Source organism: Ochlerotatus camptorhynchus, unplaced genomic scaffold, assembly GCF_037179485.1.
Source record: "Ochlerotatus camptorhynchus isolate MF236.1 unplaced genomic scaffold, CSIRO-AGI_Acam_v1.1 ptg000111l, whole genome shotgun sequence".
Taxonomy (NCBI): Eukaryota; Metazoa; Arthropoda; class Insecta; order Diptera; family Culicidae; genus Ochlerotatus; species Ochlerotatus camptorhynchus.
Window position 1 is genome coordinate 1,315,220 of NW_027040601.1, and position 23,649 is coordinate 1,338,868.

Genomic DNA, 23,649 nt, shown 5'->3' on the forward strand with positions numbered 1-23,649 from the left:
CAAATATGGCAGTCACATGCGCGATACATAGTGCGAATGTATGTAGCTGCAACCATTCACGTTTTGTTTTGCCATTCTCCATTTCCCACCATATCCATATCCTGGTTACCGTGCGATCGGACTGCTATGTGCACTTGCTTACAGTGCCCGTAATTTATGCTTCACACACTTTGTTATTTTTGTCGCTCAGGAAGCGCAGGACGAAATCGAAGCAACGAATGAAAAAAAAAAACCTTCGGTATTAAATGTCATATTGACGTATCAATATATTGGATTTTTTCCTCTTCCTCAGTTCGGTTCCACTCGCAGTCGAGTTTGGCGCTGGTCACAATTGGCCACCGTGTGTACTCATCGTCGTCGTGGTCGCTTTGTTCGATCGGAACTGCAATTCGGTCGTAATTCAATATTTTATTTTACTCGCGCTTTCCCCCTTGTGTGCATGTGGATATCCATTTTTATTGGATTGTAAATTTGTGAGTGAGAGTAAATTTCGTGACAGTTTTTTTCCGTTGCCCGGGGAGCGCGTGTGAGGAGGAACATCCGAAGCATAAATTAAAGCCTCACTTCCGGGGTGTCGGTGGCGGTTATTACCAACGAGCGAGCGCAGGGGGACCAATCAAGCGAACAATAGTAAGTTGAAGTTAAATGTGGAATGGTGATGGCAAGCCAATTTCACGGATGCTACATAAATTATCATTTTGGGGTTTCGACTGCACAGCTGGAAGAAAAATTAAGATAATTGTGTTTTTGGCACTCCATAAACAGGCGGGCGACAGAATGATGGATCATGCCATCATTTCCAAGTATACTGATATGCGGGTGAAAATTTCCGGTTGGGACGAACGGGTACAGCAGTTTCCCAAGGATTGCCCGTGCTGCTCGGTGGGGGTGAGTATGTCTGCAGTTATAATGGTTATGTAATATGTTGCCACTTAGGTATCGGGTAGAGATTTAGCGGTCGTAATAAGTTCTCAAACAAAACAAATTTCATACAGGATTCTTTCTTAAATTGTGCATACGGTCCACTCTCCCTAACTCGATATTTAACGTATCGACTTGGGTAAACATCGAGTGATTTGTAATTGACGAGCTACGAGAGACGAAAATCAAAAATTTTAGAATCTTCAACATAGCCCAATAATTTAAACTACGATTTTAATAAGTAAATGAAATTTTTAATTAATGTTCAACTCGCAAAATGTTCAAGCTGTTTTTTTTTCAAATTCCTTGACTTTGAAATTTACTTATGACAGTCCTGGTATGAGTTATGAGTCCTAATCTGATTGAATAGTTTTTCATTGACGAGCGCTTCGAAAAGCTTTGGGATACAGGAAATAACAGCAATTCCTCGGTAATTTTGTATGTCCGATTTTTTACCACTTTTGAAAATAGGCACTAGAAAAGAGCTTTTCCATGTTTTTGGGAAGATTCTAGAATCTAGTGACATATTGAAAAGCCAGAATAATGGAGCTCTTAGTTCCATTTTTTTTTTGCAATTTAAATGATCTTTATTTCTTGTGATTGTGTGGTTTACATGTATGATTTTTTTAAGTGACACAGATGCGTCTTTTCAACTTTAGTACATTTGAGATTTTAATTATTATTTACAGTTCCTAGTCCTATCAAGCCTATTTTAAAGTATGACCACCTTGGTGGGATTGGTTTGATTTGAATTGAAAAAAGGAGACTACTTATAACTACTATTTACAACTACAACTAACCTACAACTACTATGTACACCTAACCTACTATATACAAATTGCTTATCAAAGCATGTTCTGATAAATTACATTTTTGTGCAAATTTAGTCTTAGTTTCGTTAATTTTGGAATCTATTTTGGCAATGCCTGCCTCTTCATGTAAATTTGTTATTCTAGTGTCGAAAGGACGATCAAGAACCATCCTCAGCACTCTATTCTGAGGTACCTGAATTTTGTTCCTGTGAGTCTGTGCACATGATTCCCACACCGGAGCTGCGTAGAGGATTGCAGGTGCTATGATTTGTTTGTAGACGGCCAGTTTGTTCACCCTTGAGAGGCGGGATCTGCGGAAAATCAGCGGATACAGACACCTAACCAAGGCGGAACACTTAACTACGGTTTTCTCCACATGCGAGCGGAATAGGAGCTTTTCGTCAAACAACATCCCGAGATAGGTTACTTCGGCGGACCACTCAACCCTTGTGCCATCCATGATTACAGTACAAGAGGGAGCCGGTTTTAGTTTGAGTGATTGCCGATGGAGGAACATGATTGTTTGTGTTTTGGAAGCATTGATTTTGATTTTGATTTTCCACGTGGTGGCATAATCAGCAAAGGCGTTAAGGCATCGTTGAAGTTTGTTCGTTATTTCGCGAGGCATCCTTCCTTTGACGGCTATTGCGGTATCATCTGCGAACAGGAAAAACACGCAACCGTCTCCAAGGGGAGGAATGTCGGAAGTGTAAATGCTGTAAAGCAAGGGGACCAGCAGACTGCCTTGCGGGACTCCTGCTGGGATGGAAAACGTGTCTGAAAGACAACCGTTCAACGATACCTTAAACGACCTTTGCTGGAGGTAGCTACGGGTGATTTTAACCAGATGTAATGGAAAGTTGAAGTTACAAAGCTTGTATACAAGCCCATTGTGCCAGACATTATCAAACGCTTTCTCAACGTCTTACAAGGCCATGGCTGTGGACTTGGATACAGCTTTGTTACTTCGGATGTTATTCATCACCCGCACTAGCTGGTGATTGGTGGAGTGCCCCTTTCTGAACCCAAACTGTTCCGGAAGGAGAATGTTATTTTTCTCGACAAACTTGAGCAAACAATTGAGAATGAGTTTCTCGAACAATTTGCTCAGCGCTGAAAGGAGGCTGATTGGTCTGTAGCTTGAAGCTAGCGTTGGGTCCTTCCCGGGTTTGCGGATAGGTATGATTTTCGCTGTCTTCCAGATGCTTGGAAAGTAGTGCAGTTCCAAGCATCTGTTGAAGACAGCAGCCAGCAGAGAGTGAACCTTCATGCTGAGATTTTTCAACAATAGGTTGAATATTCCGTCAAACCCGGGGGCCTTCATGTTTTTGGTGCATTTAAGCGCTGAGCAAATCTGTTCCACTGTGATTCTATCCTCCGGAGAGATGACACAAGGGGAGGAATCAAGGTTGAGTACGCATTGCTCAACCTGAATTTCAAGCGGACTTTGGATGTTGGAGCCAAGCAAGTTTTTTTTTTTTTATTACTTTATTATAGAGATTTGTAGCCATAGGCTAGTTCATCTCTTATGAGCCAAGCAAGTGCGATTTGGCAATATGCTCACCAATCGCATTTGCTTTATCCTGAGGGGTGATTATGAGCCGATAGTCATCATTTACATCTTTTAGTGGCGGAATAGGTTTAGGGTGCGTCTTTAAGACCTTGGCAACTTTCCAGAATGGTCTGGAGCGGTCGTCCAGATTCTGGACAAGCCGCCCGAAACTTTCGTTCCGGAGTGAGACCATTCTGGAAGCAATCTCCTTGTTCAGATCGGCCATTTCACGTTTCCTCGCTTGATCTCCAGTCCTCTGAAACTGGCGTCTACGAACATTTCTCAGGCGAATTAAGAGTTGGGTGTGGGAATCAATAGCAAAAAAATTACCCCTCACAGGAACTCGTCGGACGCACGCCTCGTCAGCCAAGGTTATGGCTTGGTGGAGTCCCTCCAACGCACGGTCGATGTTCTCCACGGTATCAAGCGGCGGGTTGTCGATGATGTGCCTGTCTACCACGCGTCCAAACTGGGCCCAGTTTACGCGATGATAGTCCTTGCGCAGGCTTGAAGCAGGAGCCACGTTGCAGCCCAGTTCAGACACCACCGCTTGGTGGTCGGAGCTGAGTTCGTTCAAGGCTACCGGCTTGGACAAGCCGATATTTGTCAGGAACAGGTCTAGCGTCGATGGGTTGCCCGCCGGTGAGATAAATGTTGGCTCATCCGAAAACCAAACGGAGTACAGCCCATACTGTGAGTGGTCGAACAGCAGACGACCGTTCTGGTTCTGCCTGTAGTTAAGCCAGGCCTCATGGCGAGCGTTTAGATCTCCTCCTACTACGAAGCGGGAACCGTTACGGGTGATAGTGGAAAGGTCCTTCTTGAATTTAGCCGCTAGTCCACTGCTGGCGGCACACTGTCGAGGGCAGTAGACGGCGATGAACTGGACGTATCCAGTCGACGACTCCACCTCCACACCAAGGGCCTCGATGATAGTGGTGCGGATATGGGACAGAGTGTGGTATTTTATTCCTTTCTTGACGACGACCGCAACACCACCCCCCTGGAGCTGGTGCGATCAAGCCGGATAATGTTGTGGTCAAGCAACCAGAAGCTGTCGCCGGACTTTAGATGGGTCTCGGTTAGAAGGCCCACGTCGATGCTGTGCTTGCGGAGGAAGTCGACAAGCTCAATCTGTTTTGCTTTTACAGAGCAAGCGTTCCAGGTAGCGATAGTTAGCGGTTTAGACGCCATACTGGATGATGAACTTACCGAGCACTTGGATCTGTTCGGGCTTATTGCGGCACTTACGAAGAGCACCGGACATGTTGACGAAGATTTCCATCAGTTCATCCGCTGAGGACAGATCGGGGTTGTTGTTTTGCGCTGTTGGTTGTCTCCAGAATCCAGCGGGGATGGAGAGCTTTGGCCAGCAGAATCACCGGAAGTTGTTTGAGCGGAATCCACCCGCAAATTCACTTGCCTTTGCTGAGGAGCACGAAGGGGCGGGAAATCCACCGTCTGAAATGCCGGGACTTTGTCCTTCTTGCGTCCTGGTTGGTTGTTAGTTGCCACCTGTTTTCGGATGCGTTTGAAGTCCTCGCGTTTGGAGCACTGTCTGTCGGAACCTTGATGTGCACCACCACAGTTGGCGCATTTTAACGCCACGGCTCCATCCGCAGGGCAGTTGAAAGTGGCGTGTTCTTGAGCGCAGTTGCTTACAACGAAACTTTTGCATCGGTGGGAAAATACGCAAAGATTCTTCCTGTGATAACATGTCTATGGGATGAGTCGACTGCAGGACGTCACGCTACCGATATAACTAGCTGTTTCCACCAAGTAATCGAGCGATTCAACAACTATGAGGAAATAATTTTCTGGCTGGACAACTGCAGCGCCCAAAACAAAAATTAGAATATGTTCCAACACATGATACTTCTGCTGAATTATAATGCTGTTAGTGTTAGAAAAGTTTCCTTCAAGTTTTTCGAAACTGGACATACGTTCATGGCTGCAGATAGCGTACATGCTGCCATCGAAAAAAGCATGCGCAATAGTAAACCAGCTTAAACATTTCCAGATTTTTCAGCATTGGTCGAAAAGGCAAAGAAAAACGTGGAGGTAATGAACATGAAGTTCAGCGACTTTTTCTGCACGACCATAAACACCAGCCAGTACGTAATTAAACAGTGCAAACCTCGACCGTATATTGAAAATATAAAATACATTATTTTCAAGAAAGGAAGCTTCGAGCTTTCTTACAGCAATGCTGTCGACGGAAGCAAACCGATGAATCGATGTACCCTATTTTCGAAAAAGCAAATGAAGCAGATTCAGTGTGACGGATTTCTTTTGGAAAACACCTTGAAACGGCAGGCTTCGCCCAAAGGAATAGCTGCAGACAGAAAAGCTGCTTTGCTTAAAGTTATTGCACCACTCATCAACGCCGACAGCAAATCGTACTGGACTGATTTGCCAGAGCAGCATTCTTCTTAACCGGATATATGACAACTAGTCGTAAATGCATAGAAACGCTTCGAAAACTTTCAGCGGAGATGCTTTTCTATATCAATTGTTATCAAACATTATCTTTACTTAATAAACAAAGCTAAAAACAAAGTTATGACGTTGTTCTCTTGATTATTTCGTGAAATTTGTTTTTTTTTTTTCAATGGGACTGACTTGCGGTTACTTTCCACTATGGGACAGTTTGATTTGGTGTTGTTTTCCACTTTTCTAGAACAAACTTACTTTTTTGAATAGCATAGCTGAAAATACATGAAAAGTTAAGCTAAATGACAACCCTAACTCAAAATTGATAAAAATGCAGATGGGACTGACTTACGGTTGCCGGCAGTGTACGACAGCAAAATACGTCAGAGACGCAAAGGTTAATTTTCAAGAAAATTTGCATTTCAAATGAAAATGCATTATTTTTTTAAATAATGTTCCATCAAATCAAGGCCGGTATTATTCAATAGAATCTCATAATGTAAGGTTATTTTATTATGTTCACTAATTACTCAGAATTTATACCATACATAAATAACTGAAGATGATACAATGTTTTTTTTTAATTTCAAAGGTTTTTTCAAAACGGTTTTTTTTTTTGTCGTGGATTAGTATTTAAAGCCGCGGATTTCTTTTGAGAAATCGCGGATTTCACGGATCAAATTTAGAAAATATTGTAACAGCCCTGGACTTTAGCCAAACATCTTTTTAGTACATCTCAATCAAGCTCAATTTTGAATCTCAATTGTAATTTTGACAGCTATGGCTTTATCTAATGTTGTTTTTGTTTTTGCGGTGTAGCACCGGTGCAGTTTAAGCAGGAATAAGCGCGAGTCTTTGACAGCTCAACAATATTTGTTCGTAAACAAAGGTGCATCCTATATCTACACCCTAAATTATTTCGATGTACAGCAGTGTAGCACTGGCGGCGGTGGTGGTGTAGTGGTAAGTGTGATTACCTCTCACCCCAGCAGGCCTGGGTTCAATCCCAGTCGGCGCCGCCGGGATGTTCTGAGGCATAACATCTTTGATCACGCCTTCCTTCGGAAGGGAAGTAAATCCGTTGGACCCCGGTTCATGAGTCGATAGGTAGGGTCCAGGTGTGGGAGCTGCCTTCCTGGCGTCGGTAGCATTGGTGCTCAGCACGCAAAACAAGATCGACGGAAAACAAACCAAAGGAAAAAAAACCAGTGTAGCACCGGTGTAGCTACACCGCAAAAACAAAAACGACATAGGGTACATGTCTCTAACCTGAAGCCTTCAATTACATTGTATGCCATATCTTATTTAATAATTGAGCTTCAAAAGATATTTCACTGCCAATATGCAAGCTGAAATATCCTTATTATTTGGATATTAATTAAACACGACAGAAAATTGTAAAACTCACTATTTTAACTTGAAAACTCTCCAAGTACGTGGATGTAATGTCGGCCTACTGTGCTCAAATTGGGTCTATAAATGGATGTAACTTCGGCCTATCGAAGATGACCCTCGATCCTTAAAGGTCCGGCATGTGAAATCACGCTTCTTTGTCATTCCTTATCGTTCATACGTAACCTCATTGTTGACATCACTTAAACTTCTTGCGTAAGAACTGATGAGAAAGAAAGAGACAGTGTTTTCTTTCCGGTTGATCCAGATAACATAAACCACGATGCTTTTAGAATCATCATAAAAGCCAAATAGATCATCTCACGACACACATATAACGAACTGTTAAGTCAATTCTAGATCAACATGTGAAATTTTCCTATGTTCCAAATGTAAACAATGGCTTTAAACGTCGATTTCTCGTGGATTAAGACTCATTTTTTCAACTCCACGATAGTGGGCTTTCACCAATTATGAACAACTATTTGAGCAACTTGTTGCCTCGACAACTTCACGAATTAGTTACATGGGTCTCTCCCAGGGCTCATGTTTAAGCCCCCTTCTTTATAATTTTTATGTAAAAGACATTGATGGTTGTCTTGATGAAAATTGCTCGCTAAGGCAGCTTGCAGATGACGGGGTTGTGTCCGTTATAGGGCCAAGTGCACCGGACCTGCAAGGACCATTGCAAGATACCTTAGACAATTTGTCTACTTGGGCTATGAAGCTGAGTATCGAATTCTCTCCGGAGAAAACTGAGTTGGTTGTTTTTCTAGGAAGCATCATACTGCACAGTTACAGCTTAAACTAAAGGGTAGAACAATCACGCAAAGTATTTCTTTCAAGTATTTAGGTGTCTGGTTAGATTCCAAATGCACATGGGGAAAACATATTGCGTATCTGAAACAAAAATGCCAGCAAAGAATTAATTTTCTTCGTACAATAACCGGAACTTGGTGGGGAGCACACCCGGAAGATCTGATTAGGTTGTATCGAACAACCATCCTTTCGGTTTTAGAGTACGGCAGTTTTTGCTTCCAATCCACAGCAAAAACACACATCCTTAAGCTGCAACGGATTCAATACCGTTGCCTTCGTATTGCGCTAGGCTGTATGCACTCGACTCATACGATGAGCCTCGAAGTACTCGCGGGTGTTCTCCCACTGACAGATCGTTTCGCTGAGCTGTCTTTCCGGTTTCTCATCCGTTGTGAAGTAATTAATCCTTTGGTAATAGAACACTTTGAGAAGCTGCTCGACCGAAATCCTCAAACAAGATTCATGAGTTTGTACTATGAGTACATGACGCTGGAGGTTGGCCCTTCTTCATTAATCTCCAATCGTGATTGCTTTCAAGCCTTTTGTAGTTCCTCTGTAAATTTTGATCTGACCATGATGCAAGAAATCCATGGAATACCAGATCACCATCGTTCGATGGTTGTTCCCTCAATTTTTGCAATCAAGTACCACCATGTAAGTAACGATAAAAGATTTTTCACAGATGAGTCAACCATAAATGCTTCCACTGGATTTGGTGTATTTAATCAATTTTATAGCACCCCCTATAAACTGCAGAAACCATGCTCCGTATACGTTACGGAACTCGCAGCTATATTTTACGCAGTAGAGCGAATTGCCTCACTACCTTCTGACCATTATTTCATTTTTACGGATAGTCTTAGCTCGTTGGAGGCTATTCGTTCAATGAGGCCGATGAAGCACTCCTCGTATTTCCTGCCTGAAATACGATCTAAACTGAGTGCTTTATCTAACTGCTCCTATACTATCACCTTAGCTTGGGTCCCATCTCATTGCTCAATTCCGGGTAATGAGAAAGCGGACTCATTGGCTAAGGTGGGCGCTATGGAAGGCGATATTTTTGAGCGACAAATCGCCTTCAACGAATTTTTCTCCATTGCTCGCCAGCAAGTCCTCATCAGTTGGCAACAAAAATGGAATGATGGTGAATTGGGAAGATGGTTACATTCTATTCTCCCACAGGTGTCGAACAAACCATGGTTCAAAGGGTTGGACATGAGCCGCGACTTTATACGCGTTATATCAAGGCTAATGTCCATTCACTGCTCGTTAGACTCGCATTTCTATCGAATTGGGCTCTCAGACAGCAATTTATGTGCGTGTGGCAGTGGTTATCACGATATCGAGCATGTTGTTTGGTCATGTACCTTACACCGTGTTGCCAGATCTGAGTTATCCACATCCCTCAGGGCCCGAGGAAAACAACCCGCGATACCCGTTAGAGATGTCTTGGCGAGCCGAGACCTCGACTATTTGAATTTAATTTATGAGTTTTTAAAACGGATAGATTTGAGGATTTAGTAGTTAGTGTCATCTTGTGTTCTCCCAAGTTGTTAGCTGCCCATCGGTGTACCCCCATGTTTGTCTTTTTCATCAGAGTGTCGCCTAGTTCGAGATCAAGAGCACATTGCTCTCCAAACCTTGTGTTCACAATCCCTACCCTGCCATCCATTTGTTACAATTTGTTACCCCTAACCTCGAGATAGCCGCGAGTAATCGGCCCCCGCTTTACTAACGTTAGTTTTAAGTAATTTTGTTGTCTAAACAATGAATATCGGCTCCGCAAAGCTACAGCAAATGAGCCTGGAAAAATAAACAAATTATTAAAAAAAAAAAGACTCATTTAGGCAAACCAACAGCAGTATATATAGGTATATATAAGTTTGCTCTATCAAATGGTGTAGTTAATTTGCGAGGACGTGTTGTGATTCATGAGCAATCGTGTAAAGTTATTATTTACATTCGGCTCATAGAACCTTATCACATGTTGCTTTAGAAGTAACAGTCCGAAAGGCTTAAATCGGAATTTCAATGCTCGGCCCATGAGATCGGCTCAAAATTGAGTGGTTTTTCACTCATAATCGCAAAAATGTAGGTCACTCATGACTGAGTAATATGTTCCTCGCTTTTCCTCGTAAATGTGCTCCAATATGAAGAAAATCGACGGAAATTTTACTCAGTCTAAGAGTATATTATTAGACTGAGTGAAACCTCTCTCGATTTTCCTTACATTCGAAACATTTTTTTTTTTCTGGAGAACCGAGGAACATTTTACTTAGTCTTTGAGTGACCTGCGTTTTTGCGAATTTGAGTGAACAGAACTCAAACATAGATCAAATTCGACAGCCGTGTGCCTTATGAAGTTAAATCATATTTCAAAAAACCATACTGATTAATTCTAAATTGTATAAAATTATGTTGACGCACAAGGAATTATAGTCATGAGGTATAGTTCATTTAAAGCAATGACAGCAGCCTGACATTGCTGATAATATTTTTGCTAATTCTCTCAGTGGGTAGGTAACTGTAAATGTTCATTAATGAATTGAAAAAAATCAGTTCATCAGAAACGTATCGTGAAATGGTGTTTCTTCCCAAAACCTTTGAACAGAATCATATTTCAGTTAATTAGCGAACCATTGCATCACTTCCTACAGTACATTTGAGCAATTATAAGTTAGCTTGTAGTAAATACCAAAATTTCAATTAATTCATAATCCACTTCTTCATTCCTTTATTTAACGTCGGTCTCTGTTCCGCAATCTAGTGCCAATCACCGACGGACATCGATTGCCATCCATTTACGGCAATCGAATGTGCAGGAAGGCAGCTTCCACACCTGCTCAGGCTATCGCACCCATTCACACACACACATGGGCCGGGACCAACCACTTAACTTCCCTTCCGAAGGAAGACGTAAACAGAGATTTTTATGCCTCGGCTGGGACGAGTTTTGAATGATGGTCATGTCCTCAATTTGTTTTGGGTTCAAGTTATAAGCCTTGGAATATTAAAAAATACATTTTTTTTTTAAATAATTTTCAATCTTAGAGGCTCCAAGTTACAAGTTCGTGGCGTGAGCTTCCAACACCAGGACTCGCCTGCAGGACTCTAAGGACGAGTTCTGAATGATGATCATGTCCTCAATTTGTTTTGGGTTCAAGTTATGTGGCTTAGAATATTAAAAAATACCTTTTTCTTAAAAAAAATAATTTTCAATCTTAGAGGCTCCAAGTTACAAGTTAAGGACGAGTTCTGAATGATGGTCATGTCCTCAATTTATTTGACGGTGAATAATTTCGATATTACTGAGCACAATACATTTTAACGGATTTGCTTGGAGGATAGCTAATCGTACTAAAAATCCGGTACAGATTTGAGCTTGATCGAATTCTTATGCTCCTCAATGTAGGGTACCTGTATAACATTCTTGGAGGATGAAATGGGAGGATAACTAATCGTACTAAACCTTTAGTACAAATTACAAAACTGCGCTGCTATGCAAACAGATTTTGTGCTGATTCTACCACATAGTTTGATAAAGAAGGTTCTTATCTAGCGTCTAAAACGTTAAATACATCCTGGAAAGGTTTTGCAGCTGAGTTATTGACGAAAGAGAAAGTCGATGAAGAGAATCGATCAGTGCAGATAGGTCCTTTTGAGATGTTTATCTAGAACTAGTTCGCTGGTCGACATGGAATTTTCAAGTAAAGGTTACGGTTACGGCTACGGTTTTTATCAGTAGAGCGACCGAATAAGAAAAAGTCATGCATCCAGTGACGTTTGCTTATCGGATTTCCCCATAGGAGTAAAGAGCTACAGAAGCTTTGTAGACGCGAATTGACGTATTGTTTCGACCCGTTTTGCCTTCAGGACTTTTCAATGGAGTAAAAAGGTGCAAAAATTATCCGTTTCTCGAAACTAACATTTGATTATGGGATTTTCCTACAGGAGTAAAGAGTTCCAGACTCGTCGTCTATGCAAATGGTTTCACCAATACCAATATAAAGTCATCATATAAATTTCGTAGGCTATAATTAAAAACACGTCTCAAAATGACGTCCCTAAAGTTCGGCAAACAGTTTTAAAGAGCAAATTGCGTTAAAACATTTAAATAAACAAGACAAATGAAAACTGCGATATTGATTTATTTGGATACCATGCTACAAAAAGGTAAGTCCTTTCATTTCATGAAATTATCAGGTTTTTTGATGACCACCGCAGATTTTCGTTAGTGCTATAATATGGCAATATCACGGTGCCTAAAAATCGAAAAATATGAACATTTCACTCAACTTTTCCTTCAAAAAAGATCCATAAATGTACTAAATTTGTCCCAAAAATAGGCAATTCATTTAGGGATTTCAATTTCACAGCAGATGTGATATTAGTTTTTCATTATTATTATGTATTATTGCTGAATAAATTAGTTATTTGCTTGATAGGTCGAAGTTAGGAGCTAGGCTGATATTACATCCCATAACCCTAATAGGGGAAATGGCTCTAATGTTGGCATACGGATCTAAGATTGGGCCCATCGATAAAAATCTACTATTTATCAAATTTATCTAGATGAACGTTTGAGGAAGAGAAACATTTTTTTTTATTTTTTTTTTAATTAGAACATTGCTTCTTGATTTTAAATTCGGCCAATGTGCTTCAATTTCGTTCAAACGCATTGAAACCTCATTTAACTTCGTCGAACAGATGAAGGCAAATATGGATTGTAAAAATAGATTCGTTTGGAGCGCTTCGTTTGTTTTTAAGAAAATTGAGAGTAAATATTTGTTTGTAAGGTCGCAATAGACCGTGTTTTGTAGGTTTGATCTAAAGAATCGTACCAAAAATATAATTGTTTCGTTTACGGGAAAATCATAAATGTATATGATGTTTTCTACTCGAAGGTAAAAACCATTATTTATGATACTTGGATAAATCAAGAACATGGATCTTAATAGGGTCCTCAGATAACCAAGTCTGTTAAAGCATGGTATCACCAAGCCGTAGGTCAATGGTTGGAAATTTCCTTGGGTAAAGAGTATGATTATGCTGGCCACTGGCATTGGTTTGTAATGAATAACTGTGGAAGTGCTTCAATGATCACAAAGCTAAGAACAGTCGAAAGCTCGTGAAGCAAAGGAAGATGGAGCATAAGGGTCTCAACAATCACGAAGTTTATAGGTCTGCAAATTTCAGACACTGCATGCTGCTCATCCAGCAAGCCATCGATTTTAGTTTCAGCATCATAAGCAAACCTCACACGCATCAATATATTGACGCGAAGGGGAATTATTGACAATAATATTGATGATGTGAATTCAGAAATATTGACAATCTCGATGTATTGACGTCAATATAGAATGTATTGACAATACGATTATTGTCAATAAAAGCAATCGTGTAGGGTCCACTATACATTGAAAACAAATTTTAATATTTACTTGTAAAATTACAAAGTGCCATGGGAAACATAATTCTGCAAATAGGGGAAATGGATGTAATGTCGGCCTAAATGCCCCTAATTTGGGCCCATGCATAAATTCAGCAATCGACTAAATTTTCAATAGCGACCAAAAATATCAATAAGTACCGTCTCAATGAAGCGCTTATCTAGATAAAATTGATAAATAGCAGATTTTAAGCGATGGGCCCAATCTTAGATCTATAGGTCAACATTAGAGCCATTCCCCCTATTCAGCCATTTTTGCCCAGTGTAATCGAAAATAATCTCTTTTTCCCTTCCACAGCGTGCCACCTATCGCACTTTTGGCTACACAACCAAACATTTTATCCCGAAGACAACCACTCAGGCAATGTACGAGGACGTTTGGAACAATTCGTGCTATCATCAGAGAAGGACCTCCGCTTATGGTCCCAACAGTTTCGAAATCTACCGTTCAACGTACCAGACCGATTTCAGCAATCGATTCCCCATGGTATACTAATCGGTCCCAACGGACGTTTTACCATGTAGTGCAAAAATTTAGAGGTAAATCTCCCGACAATCGACTGGACCGAACTCTAATCTAATTTTAACCGATTAAGTGAAAAAGTTGTTCTGCTTGTGCCTCTAATCCCACCCCGCAGATAATGGTGATAGATGGGTCCGTAGCTGACCAGTCTCATGCCTCAATTGTGCTCTCGGTCCCAAATTCAGCCACACCGGAGATCATAATCAGCTCTGAAATCCCTCCCGATTCCTGATGCCAGGCGACTACATTAGCGAGAACGGCCAGCCAGCAGAGTGTGTGCGGTCATCCGAAAAAGGGAACTGTGTCGACTAAATCTACAGATGATGATTATTTACGATAGCGGAATGGAAACATCCGGTTCGGCCGCAGGCAGCCAGGCAGGCTGCCGTTCAGGAGAGGAGAATTTATTGCCGGGCTTAGTCGAAGCGAGTGTGTAGCTCTGCGAACGTGTGTGTCAAGTTCCTAAATTCTAAATAAAGCCAAATTGAGTAGAGTGATTTCGCGCGACGACGGTGCTTTAATGAGTTTTCTTCCGATGGGATTAAGCGAAGGAATTTCCAACTGGAGCCTTCGTAATTGGAATTCGATCAATTCGATAGCAAACTTTGGGACCGGTGCCGTATTGCACCAAAATCCGGACTCTTAGTCCATAAATACAGACACTTGCAAAACTACCAAGGCCAAATATGATGATCCTATAATTATTTTGTTTCCAAGTGAATGGGATATTTCATTAAAAATTAAATGACCGAATTGAAAGACTGCCGGAAGTCGGTGTCTCTCAGCTGAGCATAATACTCCATTTAATCCCAATTTTCTAGTACATTACAAATATGAAAAGCAATCCCAATTCAATCAAACTGACAAGCAAACTGCTACACTCTATAAATGTTAAGGGTTCTTGAATGCAAATTCGTACCAAACATTGCATCTGGAGCTGCTCATTTCAATGTGCACAGCACAAAAGAAAATCTTATTTGCCAACCATCTTACCGTACAACAAGACGAACTGAATTGGCGAAAAGAAGCTTCTTAACCATTCACCAAACGCCGCGCATATGTGCGGAAAGCGAACATCTTCAGCCAGGCTGCGATAGCAATCATCATATCCTACACGGGAATGTTTTGCTGACTGGGAGAATTTTGCTTTTTTCAACAACTCAGTCAGTACTCAGTTTGAGTGCGCACAATTTCTGTAATGGCATATGAATCGCCGTCGATATGGGAAACGAAAACTTCAACTGGATTACGGTGCACATCTTTCGAAGCAGCATGTTCTTATAGCGTAAGACCTCATATTTGAAAGTCATAATTGCGTGGATGGTATCGCTACTAAGCACATCGTTAGCAGGGGAATATTGGATGGCCATTTAGACTAGGATACATACGTTGGCTATGGAATACGTTCAAGATGTTCACTTGTGTACCTACAGTTAGCTTACCAATATAGGCAAGTAGTGGCAAACAAAGTAGTGGCAAACATCCCCGGACAAGTCAAAAATTACCTAAAATATATGAGGGGTTAGAAGGAAAGGGGTGTAAGTGACTTTGATCAATTCTCTTCATCGACTTTCTCTTTCGTAAATAGTTCAGCTGCAAACACATTCCTTGATTCGTGTGCCATTCTGGATGCTAGATGAGAACCTCCTTTATCAAACTATGTGGCAGAAAAAGCGCAAAATCTGTTTATAAAGCTGTGGCTATCAAAAAAGAAAGTCAATGAATAGAATCGATCAAAGTCACTTACACCCCTTTCCTTCTAACCCCCTCATATGTTAAAGTACTATTTCAAACAGTCAACTTTCCCATGCTCGTTCTCTCTCTATTTCGATATTTTCTCCAACTCTATGGTAATCCAGTCTAAATATATCCCATACAAATTGTTTGTTCAAAATCCCCCAATGCATTTTTTTTTACTTCCTTCAAATGCTTCGTTTAATTAGCTCCGGAATGTTCTACCGACTAGGGGAAATGGATGTAATGTCGGCCTATATGCTCCTAATTTGGGCCCATACATAAATTCAGCAATCGACTAAATTTTCAAAAGCGACCAAAATTATCATCCCAATGACGCGTTCATCTAGATAAAATCAATAAATACCAGATTTTTAGCGATGGGCCCAATCTTACATCCATAGGTCAACATTAGAGCTATTTACCCTACCGTCGGCACCGCCGGGATGTTCTCAGGCATAACATCTCTGATCACGCCTTCCTTCGGGTTGTACCCAACTAACAATTTTCGCAATGTAAACGCTTTACTCATTTCATTTATACAGCCTCAAGCTGTATTTAAATGTTATACGATATGAGGAAACCTTTACTCAACTTCTATACAAGCAAATCTGGCGAACTAAGTCACCTAATTATGACTGTTGGGAGAGTTGTGACAAGCTCTTATTGCATATCCATTAACGCTTCTATAACAACTGTTATCCTGCTGTTTAGTTGTATGTGAACTTGAAAGGCGCTTATTCAACCTTTTCCCGGTTATCCAATAATCACTACACAGCTTTCTCTTGAAGCCGGGTTAAATATTATTTACGCTTTTTTTGTTGGAGGAATTGATTGAGTTTATTTTGCTGTGCGAATCAAATTATTCGAAATTAGTTATAAGCAAACCACCAAATCATTTACCCTACACCAACCTGGAATCGAACTCGAGACGACCGTATTAGCAACCTTTACACTACCAACTTCGCTACGCCAACACTTTGAACTGACGTAAACAAATATACATGACTTTTTACAATAATACCGTAATACCGTTGAGTAGAGGCTTTATAATAGTGCATATGAATCACTTTTCTCGACTAGTTACTTCAGTTTTGTAAAGGAGCAGAGTAAAAGCTGCACAAGTCTAAAAATAAACCTAGTTGACTGTAAAAATGCTTCCAAAGTAGCACTAACACAGTTTATTAGCTGAGTACAGGTTGTTTAGTTGCTGAAAAAGCACTTTTGATGTTTATGTTATTCAGCAAGAGTAGTTGGTTGCGTAGTAGCCATGAAATGAGTAATATATTCACTTTGTTAGCTTTGTTTTGCAGCTACAAGTTGAAGGTTGATTAGTGTGTGTATAGAAGCGACATTAGCGTTGATTGGCTGATGTTATTCAGTGCGACTGACAAATTGAATAATGGTTGTGTGAAAGTTGAGTAAACGCTCTCCAAAAGTATTTTGCTAGCTTTCGCTTGTAGCTGTATCTGCAGCTTTGTTTCAGCTACTTTACAGCACAATGCTGGAAAAGTTGGCTTATAAAGCTGAAAATGTTAGTTGGGTGGTCCCCGGTTCATGAATTGATTGATGGGTAGATAGGTAGGGTTCAGATGTGTGAGAGCTGTCTCCCTGGCGTCAGTAGCAATGTCAGAGCTGGTAAATATCACGACCGTCATGTAACGATGAGAAAACAGGTCCTCTCACTATCGCGAGACGGAACTACCTATCATTAGCTTTCTTGTCATTTTTCAATGATCAAGCACTCATGAGTATAATTTTTATTCGGTTTTAACATCATCATTTCTATCTGATTTAGATAAATTTAAGCAAACAACCGTATGTAATCGGTAGAATGAGTCACCCCTATTCTGTATTTTGTTCAAAATGAAATTCCTATACAATTTTTTTCTGTACGAGAATTTCGTATGGAACGAAATACAGAATAGCCCAAGTAGCATTTATTGTTTTATTGCACTCTATTAGTGGTTATTGAGATCAATTTTATAAAACCGTCAATAAAATTAATAGCTCCAGCACAACCTCTTGATAACCGCTATAAGATCGTCTTCCAGCTTAGTGGACCACTCTTGATAAGGTTTATAAAGCATGTTTGAGAATCACAATAAAGCTGTCTTAAAACCTTTAATCAGAAAGCCCCATACTCTACAAAAGGTTCTCATAGCCTCTATAAGAGTAATATTGTATCCAAGCAGTTTTATTACGCTTTGGTGAAAATCAGTTATAAAGCCAATTTAATTTTTATTGGCTTCAAAGCAACCGCCATAAATTAGCTTGTTGTTGTTCTGTTCTGCTGAAACTTTTTTTTTTCATATGGAAATCTTTATCGGTAAAAATAGGTTTGAGTGTTGGTGTCAAGATCATCATGCAATCAATTTTGTTTCATGGCGACATTAGTGAAAATCTTAAAGAAAATATACGACTTTTTTGAAGTTCCAAAGCATATGCGCTTGAAATTTTATCGTGTATATTGGGATAATATGAGCTTTAAATAAATGCGCCTCCAAAATAATTCAAGTTAACAAAAAAGATTGTTTCAGAAATCAAATGAATTTGATGGAATTACCTTAATTTTACATAAAATAGATCTCAATACATAAATTCATACCAATGCACACTGGAAATCATTTCGGATCTCTTATTGAGCCATTATTTTATTGAAACTTCTTGGATTTTATTCCAAGGCTAATGGCATTTTCATAATGGCAATATGGCGACAGAGGACAGCAGGCAAGAAAAACACCAAGCGCAATTTCTTAAAATGTCTAATGCTTACATTGCACACTGGGTAACGAATCCAACCTAGCGGAGCAAAATTAATAACTCCGAAACGAAACATTTCCGTGACTTGGTGTCTTGGGCAAAATTTCTCATCATAATAAGGACCATCTATTGACATAAACATATAGTTCAAAACTCTTCCGCAAATATGGTGCCATAATCTAACTTCTTTCTCTGACGTTTTGAAGAATTGATGTCTTGGGCAAAGTTGTTTATCTTGACAAAATGAACAGCTCTTTCAAAGACGTTAAATTTCCACAGTCTACTAGTTCCAAGCTATATGGAGTTAAAGAAAAAAATGTCGAAAATATGGTTTTTTCTTTCTGTTTCGGTTTTTTTGCTTACAACTATATAATGTTATATTTTTCTCTTATGCAAATACATTATATAAATAGCTTTTTTGAAGAAACATACTGTGCGATTTAAGTCTTTACATGACCGTGGGGATGCAAAGAGAAAGTCGACGAAGAGAATCTGTCAATGTTACTTAGGACCTAATGCAATGTTCAGGTTGAATTCATTTTTTTTATTTGAGGGCAAATGTATATTCTTATTCTACGGGTGCAACCGATGAATTTAACAAACATTTGGAAAAGTTTTGAATGGTACATTAACCTTTATGAAAAGTTATGCGTGATTTCAACCTTTTTGTCCTAGGACTGTCACCATTCCATGCATTTCGACCAAGATTCGACAGTGTCGCCCCATGTATATGCGAGCGAAACCGAAAGAATTATAGAGATTGCTGACGTTTTTCTTACGCACACTCCGTCGCGTATACGTATACACGAAATGTTTTCATGCTCATGCTAACAATTTTGTTGATTTTCTTTGCGCTCGGCTTGGAAGTACCGGAAAGTTTTGATTCTTTTCTATGTTGTAAAAGTAAACCACCTATTTACATTTCTGACAAGTTGCAACTGAATGCTTATAATTGTTTTAAAATAACCATTTCATGGCCAACTAGTTTTATTGCGCTTACTCATAAAGCAACAAAAGGTTTTATTTTTGGGTTTTATAAGGGCAATTCATATTACTTTCTTTTATACTTCAAAGCAATCATAAAACCTTTCATAAGTGAAAATAGCATAAGCATCAGTTGGTTTTTTAATTAGCTTTATAGGGGTTTTGTAGCTAGCTATAAGAATGTTTCATGACTTGCATTGTATATGACCGTCATAAAGCTGTAGGTAATGGTTGCAGCTGCAATAAAACCTTTATAAATTTTGAATATAGCCAAGCAGCTCTAGAATTGTTATTTGGGAGGGGTGAGTATATAATTAAAATTTTCTCGGGACTATTAACTTTAAAAGCATTAAATGAGCTAGTAATTACGATGATCACAACATCACTATCACGTTCTGTCATGACAAAAAATTCGATGAGATTTTGAAGAAAATCTCTATCATCGATTTCTCACCCAATGTATATACCGCGTGAGATCTTTCATTGAAAATGACATTTGCCAGCCCTGGCAATGGTACTCAGTACGGAAAACAAGATCGAAGGAAAACAAATCAAGGGAAAAAATACCGTAATTCCCCGAATACCAGACAGTCTTTTAACCCTTAAACGCCCATAAGGGAACTGCTAACGTAATCTACTTTCTATGTATGGGAAAATGTGTTTATGTGAGCCGTTTCAATTTACCGACTCATTTTACCGATTAGGTATTGAACCGGAAAATTAAATTTTATATGTTATGCATTCATTATGCTGATCCCGCGTTATCAATTTCCTAGAAAAAAAACAGTTGAGCACACACGAACCGATTTTAGTGTACCGATTTATTTTATCGGTTCAAATCTGAACCGATAAAATCTTGTCTAATTGCAATGTTTTTTCATTATTCTTAACCATCAAGCGCATATAAGTGAAATGTTAAAGTAACCTATCTCATTCTCAATTGGTTGATGTAAGTTTTAGTAGAATAATTGTATACCTTATAACGTTTGTTTTCCTTTTAATTCTACTACAATTGTATCACTTTCACTTTCGTAGAGATGAACTAACCTAAGACTAAAAATATCTTTAATAAAGCCTTAAAAAAAAAAAGGTTTCACTTTCAAAATTGAATGTGGATAATAAATGTTGATAGTGAATGTGGGTCAATAAGTGAAAGTGTTACAATTGTAATAGAACTACAATGAAAAACTAAATTAAAAGGAACCTATTTTCTATTTATTGTAGGTTATTGGTAGCACTAAAAGATGTTTTATTTAATTGGTTCGTTTTGCCTATTTGTTTTTAACCGGTAAATGCCATTATATATGTTATGTTTTGATTATGCTTATTTAATTATATGTAATCTCCCAGAAAAGACAGCTGAACATCTCAAGGGGTAATAATCTCTGCACACTATGCCGAAACACATCACGGCACACTGCACGGCACGGCGGCACATTAGGGCACAAATTGACAAGAATGACAAAGAATATTATATAAATCGGCTTCACTGTTTTTTGATGACGATTTTCTAAAAGTTGCTAAGGTTTCGCATTTTGTTAACAGTCGTTGATCTTCGCTTCAGAATTTAATAAATCCATTGAACTAGACAATCAATTGGGAATTGGAAATCAAACCTATAGGACTTCACTCAGGTCTTCAGATAACCATCAACAGCAATACTTAAGTCACAAGGGGTCATTTCCACAGACCATACATAGTGTTGTACAAATCACCCTTCTCTGATGAGCAATCTTCATAGCCACCCTGTTTAAATAATCAGGATTCGTTCAATAAATATTATGATACCCTACGCACTTAGAAATACATAATCTCACCCGTGACGGAATCCATCTTTGACATAAAGGATGAGACGTAAACAAACATCGTAAAATTAAGTTCTCCGAGACTGAAAAGTTTGAAAGTACGTCCAATTGAGCTGAATTTCACGTCTATTATGACTAAATTTTATGTCAAAATTGAAGCTCGTATATGTCAGTCTCAGAGCACTTAAATTTACATCAATTTTTCTTAGTGTGTATTGTGCAGTCTTCGATATGGGCTTTCTTTAAACATTTCGTCCACCATTATATGTTGGACGATGGAATGATTGGTGTAGCAGCAACCACCATGGATGTATTCGAGCAGTTCGAATGGTCGGATGGTGTAGTTTTTTTTTAGTTGTTGACTTTCCGATTAAAACTCAAGCACCGATTGTCGTGACCGGCCCAAGATATCCAGCTTCGGGCACGGCTACACGAATTAGCGATGCAGCTCCCAAGGCTGTGGCTGCTTTCGTTACACCGACGTACATTAAATAAAATCAGAGTTTAGCAATCAGTCCGCATCGTGCTCTCTTGCTTTTTGCTGAAGGAAGTGTTACTACTACCTATAGCTACAACAAATTTAAACAGCACTTTTCAGTGCTCAACCTGTAAAAAAAAATCTACCTTGTTCAACTCTTATTCCTCTTCGATCCTTGTTTGGACCCTACCCGAGATAATCCTTCTTGGATATCGATTTGAAAAATTCCTCTTTGATCCTTCAGATTCTTATAGTAATCTGCTTGGAAGTCGATTTGGATAAACATTTACTGCCGCCATGGCGCCTAAACGCAAAAGAAAAGGAAAAACTCTTGACCCCCCTTCTGATGAAATTAATTTGAGTAATCAATTTGATTTGCACACGGATGATGAGAATGATCCATCATCCAAGAAAAATTCTAGTAAACTTTCCCGGCTTAATGCCAAGAAGGAAAAGATTCCCCCTATTGTGATAACCACTTCCGATTTCCATGCTCTCGCATGGAATTTTTGAATTTCGTGAAAGTTAAGTTTTCACTACAAATTGGACTTGGGGTGAATGCCGTGTATTGGCTGAAACCTTGGATGGATTTTAATGTCTTCTCAAGTATCTTACTGAGAAGCAGCACAAATTTTTTACTTACGACACCAAAACTGAACGTGTGTTCAAGGTTGTCATGAAAGGACTGCCCAGTGGTGAATCCCTGGATCAGATCAAAGATGAATTGGCAAAATTACTTGGAGTTGTGCCACTCCAAGTAATCAAAATGCACATGAAATCCCGTCCTGGCGATTCGCGCAACGGGATTTCTAATGATTTGTATTTAGTTCACTTCAAGTCTAGTGAACTAAACAACCTTAAGGCCTTAGCAAAAGCTAGCCTTATGCTCCATGTCCGAGTGAAGTGGGAACACTTCAGGAAGACTGGAGGAAATTTCCAAAACCTCACCCAGTGCCGTAAGTGCCAGGGATGGGGTCACGGAACTAAAAATTACTACATGCCAGCTAAATGCATTAATTGTGGTGATTCCTCTCACGCAAAGGACGACTGTCCTGTGAAGGAAGAGCCTAAGAAATTTAAATGTTCAAATAGTGGTGAAAACCACAAATCCCATTTTTTGGGAATGTAAGACTCGCAAAGCGATCCTACAATCTCGTTCTAAACGACAGGTAGGAAACGTTCCACGTTTCCGACCAGGTACAAATTCCTCTGCTGTTAACAACGATCAGTAACGGCGCCGGTGGTGTAGGGGTAAGCGTGATTACCTCTCACCCCAGCAGGCCTGGGTTCAATACCAGTCGGCGCCGCCGGGATGTTCTGAGGCATAACATCTCTGATCACGCCTTCTTTCGGATGAGAAGTAAAGCCGTTGGTCCCCGGTTCATGAGTTGATGGGTCGATAGGTAGGGTCCAGGTGTGGGAGCTGCCTTCCTGGCACGTCGGTAGCATTGGTGCTCAGCACGGAAAACAAGATCGACGGAAAAAACAAACCAAAAAAAAAAAAAAAAAAAAACAACGATCAGCGAGGAACAAATTCTACATTCGTACCCGTAGGTACAAATATCACCGCTGCTACAAATTTTTCATCTGTACCTACTCCCCTCGCTGCTTGCAATTTTCAGCGAGTTAATGGAGCTACCTATGCTTTGGGAGTTTCTGTTGAAACAAAATTTGGACAACTTACGTTTATAGCTGCCTATTTGCCATTCCAATCCGTAGGCCAGCAAAAGAATTTTCTCAAGGGTGACCTTCAGAAATAGGTCTAAATTCTTTATTATTGGTGATTTTAATGCAAAACACCGCTCATGGAATAATGCTCAAAGCAATTCCAATGGTAATATTCTGTTTGATGATTGTTCTGCAGGTTATTACACTATTCAATATCCAAACAGCCCAACATGCTTTTCTTCTGCAAGAAATCCCTCAACTATTGATTTGGTCTTAACTGATTCATGTCAACTTTGTAGCCAATTGGTTACCCATG

At 39.7% G+C, this 23,649-nt stretch overlaps 1 long non-coding RNA gene across 2 annotated transcripts; it reads left to right on the forward strand.

Annotated features, from left to right (window-relative positions):
* The first annotated feature begins 231 nt into the window (after positions 1 to 231).
* LOC135699497 (uncharacterized) lies at positions 232 to 14,384 on the forward strand. 2 transcript variants are annotated; one of them, XR_010517525.1, is made up of 4 exons: positions 232 to 630; positions 719 to 888; positions 13,677 to 13,918; positions 14,017 to 14,384. It is a non-coding gene; the product is annotated as an uncharacterized LOC135699497 (long non-coding RNA). The 2 variants fall into 2 exon arrangements; XR_010517524.1 differs by having other exon boundaries at positions 766 to 888.
* The last annotated feature ends 9,265 nt before the right edge of the window (positions 14,385 to 23,649 follow it).